Raw genomic sequence first — 7,584 nt, 5'->3', positions numbered from 1 at the left:
TGTAAAAAAGCAGGACTGAGGGGTTGGGGAAAGATCTGGGGATCTTCCCAAATAGAGTGTTGACCTAAATATTGAAAGCTGACTCCAAGGGAAATGAGAAAAAATGAAGTATGACTTTTCCATCAAAATTAATTAATTAATTAATTTGAAAAATTAAATAACCAGTGTAGCAAAAATGCACTGGAAAATGCATGTGATTGGACAACTGGCTCAAACGATGCCCCTGTTTGCAAATCTTAAAAAAATAATAATCTTTAAAATTTTTTAGTACAATCTGAGGGTTGGTTATAGTCATTCTTGTTTCTTTTCAGTTTCCCTGCAAGGCTCCTTGGCTCCACCTAGTGCTAACCAATCAAAAATTACACCATAAACAATACTGGAAATCATAGCATAGTACTGCTGAGTTCCTCTTCTCCTTAGGAGAGCAACCTTCCATGTGGGGAATTCTGAGCCTCTTCTCCATAAAGAGAAGCTGTGAAGTGTTTGAGCTCATTGCAAATCTTGAACTTCATGACAGCACACATGGCTGGATATATCTACACACTCATATCCTGTAAGAAATGCAACTCACTATGTTCTTCTTCCTTTCCTCCCACAGACATCATAGAGCATGTCTTTTGTGCCAGGCACTGTGCAGTTAGCTGGGATAGGAAATAAGACCGAACAGTCTGGTGAAGGAGAGGAAAAAAGTGATCAAATGCAACAGAGTGAAATAGGTGTTTATTGCCTGAATTAACTTCTAATAATAACAGGGGTTATCCAAGTAAAGAACCAAGGGAAAAGGCATGCCTTACTGAATTAGCAGCCTGGTGATAGCTCCTGAGTGCAGATGGGAGGACCTCTGAGGAGCTGAGTAGAGTAGGGTGCCCCCTGAAGAGGCACAATGGCCTGATTTCATCTTGATTCTGCTGCTTTCTCTGTGCCGTCGTTGTCATATTTGTGAAACTGGGGTAATAAGCCCCTCACGGGCGATGATGGTAAGGTTGAAAGGTGCCAATACACCCAACGCACCTAGAAGAGCAGCAGGCACACAGTGAGCACTCAGCCTTTACCTGCTGTAACTGTTTGACTGAGTATCAGGGCACGTGGACTGGAAGGGGAGGCAGGCAACAAACCATGAGCAAATGGTTATTTTGTGAGGAAATGGGAGTGAAGCTCCTCGCTCCCTCCACACACATGTCCTGTAGTGCGGCCAGCCCAGGGATGGTCACACCCAGGGTGGCATCCCTTGTGTAAGGACACAGCAGGACAGCCTAGAGAAGCAGGTGCCTCTGGAGGGATCACTCTCGCCTCCTGACCCAGCATGAAGAGAAGTGCTGCCACCATCTCACCACAGCCCTAATGGTTACCAGGGGCCCTGCAGTTACAGAGGCTGAGAGGGTCAGAGGGGAGAACTGTGTGGTCCCTGCAGCCACCTCCAGGTCAGGGCCGAGGATGGATGACAGGGCGGGCAGAGAAGTGTGGGAGGAAGGCCACTGCCCACGGCAATTACCTCTGACATCTCTCTGCCTTGTTTTCTGACGTGTCTTACATCTCCTAGTACATGTCTTATCTTCTTCCCACCAGGAAACTAAGGAACAAGAGAGGGAGGGGGTGGAAAGAAGAGGAAAGAGGAGGAAGAGGAATAATGGGAGGAAGACAGAGACAAATATTTACTGAGTGCTTATGCCCTAAACATTTTACAGGTATTAATTTCAGTTAATTAACACAACAGTCCTATAATGGTCCTATTTTAATTCACACCGTGCAAATGAGAAAACAAATTAAGGCCCAGGGAAATTAAACAATTCACCCAAAATCATACAGCTGGTTAAGTGGTGAAACTGGGATTCTGTCACATCTTAAACACACTTACTGTCCCACATGTAGCTTTAAGCTCTCCAAAGGCCCTCAGCATGGTGGGCAGCTAGGCTTGCCTTCCTCAGGATGTGTGCACACCCCCAAATTCCTTCTTTCTCCCCACCCAGACCTCTGTCTAAAAAGCCATTCTTTCAAAATGGCTGAATCATATCAGGTAATAATAATCATTATATAATTAATTATATAATTTTCTATTGATAATTTATATAATTTTATAATTTTATATTAATTGATATATATATAATTATATAACCAATTATTTTATAACTAATGAACTATCAATTATTTTATATTTATCAGCTGTATCAATCATTATATATTAACTAATAAAACATACAGTACATATCAATCATATAATTGCATACCAAGTTATATAAAGCCAAATACCAAGTTATATATAATTATATAACACATAGTAATATATATACAATATATAGCAATATAATATATAATATATTTACATAATTAATTATATTACATATATTAATATATAACAATTATATATAGTTAATATAGTTATACTAAAATTAGTACATGTAATTAATATATAACAATTACATGTAATTAATTGTATATATTGTGTATACATATATGCATATCTATATATACACACACACATATACATGCATGTTTGTGTTCGAGTAAACTGGCATTAAAATAAAGCAGAGTTCTAATTCTCTTGCAGCACCATGCATCACATGGTGCTGCAAGAGAAAAATAAATCTAATTTTTTCTTGAGAAGTCCTCACCTTATGTATTTAATATTTATTGGCTGTTAACTATTTTGGCTGGAATATAAGTATTTACTTTCACTATCCTCAGACCACTAATAGCCTTGGGATCAGAACCACCCTCCACTATTAAATAGACTTATCAGTCATTTACAGTTTCATGTGCAATGAAGTTCATGTGTTACTTCTCCTGGGGATTGCTTTATAAGTTTCAACGTGGCTATAAAATATAAAGTTGCCACCCCCACTCCGCCCCCCCACCCCGTTAAGAGAACTGGAGACGTCACTCAAATACGTGCAACTGTAAGGACTGAAAGGTTAGACTTAAGTGGGAGTACAGATTCAAATTTGGAAGGAAAGAGTATGAGAATAGGCCAAAATTCAAGAGAATAATTTTTACATGAAGAATTTAATGTTTGACCCTAAGGATTTCTAACTCATTTTTCCACTAATAGTCACATACGTTTGCATTAAAAGAGCATTTCAGAGACCTCCAAAGCTGAGCTATAAAAATAGAAAATGGAAAGGAAATAAGTATAAGAAGGATTATGTGAAAACATAATAGGCTTTACAAAAGTCATTGTAATGTAATCAATTCAAAACCTCCATTTTGCAATATGTGAGGTCACTCTTTTAGGTCAACCAAACACATATCAAGATACCTTTGTTTTCTGGTCACTGTTACACGCTTTAAGAGCAGTCCCAGGCAGGCAATGACAAGGTGGACTTTCAAAATTGGTTTCCTCATTCTAAATTTAATTTGATTCATCTAGTGCATTATCTATATGTTTTCTCACTTCTCACTTGTTGAAACAGCCTGAGTCACTATTTTATTTCAAAATTTACAAAAGTAATGCTGTCTGCAGATACCTAGCAACTTGAGTCATTGATGTTTTTATAGCTGGAGTTTCTTAAATAGAAATGCAATCTGTAGATGCCCAACAGCTTGAGTCAGAGATGTTTTTATAGCCCCATTTACTTACAGACACAAAAGGAGATTTTAGGGACTTTCCCTTAGCATTAGACAAATATTTTTAAAGCATGTACTATGAAAAACATTATGCTAGACTGTGAAATTCAGGGTTGAATAAGACATAATCTCTAACCTTGAGGAGTTTAATATCTAGTGGAAATAAAACTCATTAATTTTATTGAACATTTATTGTGTTGAGGCAATGAATGTTAATGATAAACAGGCTATGTTCCCTTGAGGATCATGGTGGAGGAGGTGGTAAAAAATCTAAATGTACAGTACAGTGTAGTAAATGTCAAAACAGAGTCATGCACAAGGTGATGCAGAAGTGTAATCACGATGGGGGTAGGGAGGGAGAGGTCACCTGGAGGGTTGCCTAAGCTAAATCTTAAGGGATGAGTGGAGTTAGAAGTTTACCTGGTAAAGTAATTAAGAACTAACCAGGTTTTTAAAAAAATGGATAAAGGCAATGTGGAAAGCAGAAACAGCACAGAATTAAGAGTTGAATGAAATATCCAGGTATCTAAAAAAAAGATTCTGATAAATGCCATTTAAAAGGTACTGCCGGGGATTACTAGAGTTCAAAAAAAGGGAGAAATTACTTCTGACCAGAAGGATCTGGGGAAGGTTTTCTTGAAATCCGATGTTTGAGGATGTAAGCACAAACTTGGGGTGAGGGTAGCAATAAGAAGAAAATTCCAAGAGGAAAGAATCCAGTTAATTTCAATTTTGGGTTCTGCAAACTTCAATTTGGGGTTCAACCACATCTTAGGAAGGCACAAGACTTACAGGCTCATATGCCCACCTATTCCCATTTCCTAGTAATAACAATAATAATCAATAAAAAATAATAACAATAAAATATTATTCTGCAAGCTAATGCATGGGGTTGCTCACATACACATTACTCTGTCCGCAAGGGTGTGGATAGTTAGCAGCTGTTTTGGGTGCCCTGCAGCACGACCCCTTGGACCACCTGTGATTTGAGCCAAGCTGCAGTGGACAGCTCCAGAAAAACAGACCCAGCTCACCAAAAGCCCTGTGCTGCTTCTTACCTCCTGCCTCAAAACCTTCACTGACTGTGCTGGACAGCCCTGAAGTGCCTAAAGCCCCTGAGGTCAACCCTCAAATAAGACAGGGTCATATACAGGGTGATCTAGGAATTCAAGGAGGCTGGAAGGAATCGCCTGCAGGGTTGCCTAAGCTGAATCTTTAAGGTTCTCAAGAGATTTCAGAGGAGTCTAGGCCCCCATTGATCAGAGCAGTAAAGTCAATAATGCCTCCTTCTATAGGATTTCCTCCTTCCCTGTCTCACTCTCCCGCTCTCTCACTTTTGAAATCAGTTCCAAACAAACTGCTTGCACAGAAGCCTTTCTTTCAGGCTCTGCTTTCTGGGAAGCCAAAAAGTAAGACAAAATGATTCATGTTTTAATTATAATGTGTACAAGTCTTAAGGTCTAGTTAGTTTTTGAAAAACTGTAAGCTGAAAATGCTAGTGATCTAAGCATCTCTTTTCACACTGTAAGGTTAACCAAACAATAAACAAGTCAGATTGAAAATGATTAAGCTAAGTGAATAGTAATCTCTAATTTTAAAAAAGCAATATTAATAGGATATGAAATGTAAAACTGATTTCAAAACCATACTCTGTTAACTAACAATATGTACTTCTGGAAATTCCAGTTACCTGTGAGCTTGGCAATTGCCAAGACAAGGTGTCAGCCAGATATGTTAAAAGAAGGAGAAATTCATATCCTTGATGAACTTCATTAATGCACTGGTGCTTATGAATATCAAATTTTAGAAATGCCTTAATACTTCCGATAGTAGTTCACTAGTAGGTAAGCCTTAGTCACATGTAAAGAGTAAGGACTATGGAATCCATGCATATTAATCACTGACTAAAGAACCAACCTGGATTTTTGGATTAGTTCTCAACCCACAAACTGATGTTATGAAAAATCTACTGTGTGGGAATTTGTCTCAATGAAATTTGAGCTATTATAAGTTTGCACTAAAGATGTGTAAGAGGCATTAATCAAATTGCCTGTTTTAAGGCAGGGAAAGTATTTTCTGAATAGTAGAAAGATACAGATTCTTCTCAGGGAAGTTTCTTAAGAAGCAATTTTTGTGCATTTGGAACTATCGGTAACCAAAAATAATCTGAGGCCACGAGCATTCCCCACACGGCTGCTGAACCAAACAAAAGCTTTGCCAAGGGAAATGGAGAGCATGTTAGTGTGTGGAAATGCCCCACAGACTTTTCTCATTGATAGGGTTTGTTTCCTATTAATAAGCTTGGTTTCACTTATTCAATAAGTGCCCTGCATGAACCAGGTATCTTGATAGGTCTAGGAAATAAACAGACAGACATGTCCCTATTTTCATTAAGGATACATTTCTAGTGGGGACACAGACAATAAACAAATACACATAGCTGGGAATGATGACAGGTGCTAGGAATTAGTATAAGGAGGAAGAAAAAGGGAAGAGACCAAAGTTAATTTAGGGTCAGAAAAGAACTCTCCGGGGAAGCAATATTTATGCTGAACCCCAAAAGATGAGTAGGAAGGAGTTAGCCAGATGAAGAGTAGGAGAATGAAGGGTCCAAAAAGAAGCCCATTCATGTGCTAATATCATGAGGCAAAAAAACAAGAGCTCAGTTGGTTCACAGAAGGGATTTTAAAATTAATGAGTAGGAACATAATAAGTAAGGCCAAGAGGGGCTCAAAATGAAGCTAAAGAGGTGGGTGGAGACTAGATGTGTGGCTCCTAGAAGGCCACATTGAACTGGACTTTATAGTAAATGCCATAAGGATTGCACAAACCATCTTGTCTAAATGTAATCCAAATGCAAAAATACAGACATCAGTAACTTCCCTGGCAAAGAGCTGTCATCTCTTTTCGATCCACAACTGTCAAGGAATTTACTATTAGAACAGTATGTTCTATGAACTATGCTAAATAACTAACAGAAAACAGCCAATTCAACTTTGTGTGATTTACCTTGATTTAATAGAACAGGGTTGTAAGACAAATCCTGGGCGGATCAGCCAGTGAGAACCACAGCTGCGAGATGCGTTTAGCTCCTGGGACTCAGATGGGGATTGGTCTGAATGGCATTGGCAGAGCTCTGTGGAGCCGTGAACACTTCCGTCTGGAAAACAGCTACAGCAAGGGCCATGTCCGACGTACAGGGTTGCTGAAGTGAGCGGTCAGGAAAGGTCTTACCAGCTGTTCAATATCTCCCGGATACTAGGCACTAGGCGAGTTGTCTTGAGTTTGACGTAATCCTCACAGCCACCTTATGAACTAAGTACCCTCACCTCCCTTCTACAATGAGCTCATTAAAAAGCACGTGTGAAACAGGCCAAGGGAACTTTGTTTGGTGGCTGAGAGGTGGGAGCGGGGATTTGGCTGCAGAATCTGGCAAGGGCCTGTGTGTCCCCCAGGGACGCAGCAGTTGTGTCTTCAGGCCGAGGGCGAGTCCTGATAGCAGAGTGAAGGTGTTAAGTAGAAGAGGCTCCGCCCCTGCTATTCTATCCTCAAGCTGCTTTCTGTTTGCCTTTGAAGAACACCACCAGGAAACTGCCACTAGGTGTCCTCAAAGTAAAAATAATAACAGGAGGACGGCTACTTCAGCACTTTGAAGAACTAATTGGACTTTATTTGTCCAGGTTCTTTGGCTCCTGGGCTCTAACGGATAGAGTGGTATTTACTAGTTAAACAGAACATCGGACTTCTGTAAATGAAATGGAGTTCTATAAAGAAAAGGGTATTTAAGCTGCTCATTTTCATTTTAAATTAGATATTGTATTACCGTGCTTCAGGAAGGCAAGCCAAGGAGACTGAATGAGCAGTGGAAACACTTCTCACCCCAACCGACCAGTTCTCTGGAGAGCACTGTGGAGCCGAGCACAGAGCGCCTCACTGGCTCCAGGCTGCTGAGCGATGTCACATGTACGGAAGCTGTGCTCTGGCAGATCTTCAACGTCTAAACATCTTAAAATTTAAGTTAGT

At 39.7% G+C, this 7,584-nt stretch overlaps 1 long non-coding RNA gene across 1 annotated transcript; it reads right to left on the bottom strand.

Moving 5' to 3' along the window:
• Positions 1 to 739: 739 nt before the first annotated feature.
• Positions 740 to 7,265, bottom strand: LOC118913540 (uncharacterized). Its single transcript, XR_005025243.2, has 3 exons — positions 6,571 to 7,265; positions 1,493 to 1,570; positions 740 to 1,011 (listed from the first exon to the last, which is right to left on the bottom strand). It is a non-coding gene; the product is annotated as an uncharacterized LOC118913540 (long non-coding RNA).
• Positions 7,266 to 7,584: the final 319 nt, after the last annotated feature.

Source organism: Manis pentadactyla, chromosome 3 (genome assembly GCF_030020395.1).
Source record: "Manis pentadactyla isolate mManPen7 chromosome 3, mManPen7.hap1, whole genome shotgun sequence".
NCBI classification, from domain to species: domain Eukaryota; kingdom Metazoa; phylum Chordata; class Mammalia; order Pholidota; family Manidae; genus Manis; species Manis pentadactyla.
Note: the sequence above shows the minus strand (reverse complement) of the source record. Positions and strands in the feature narration are given on the sequence as shown.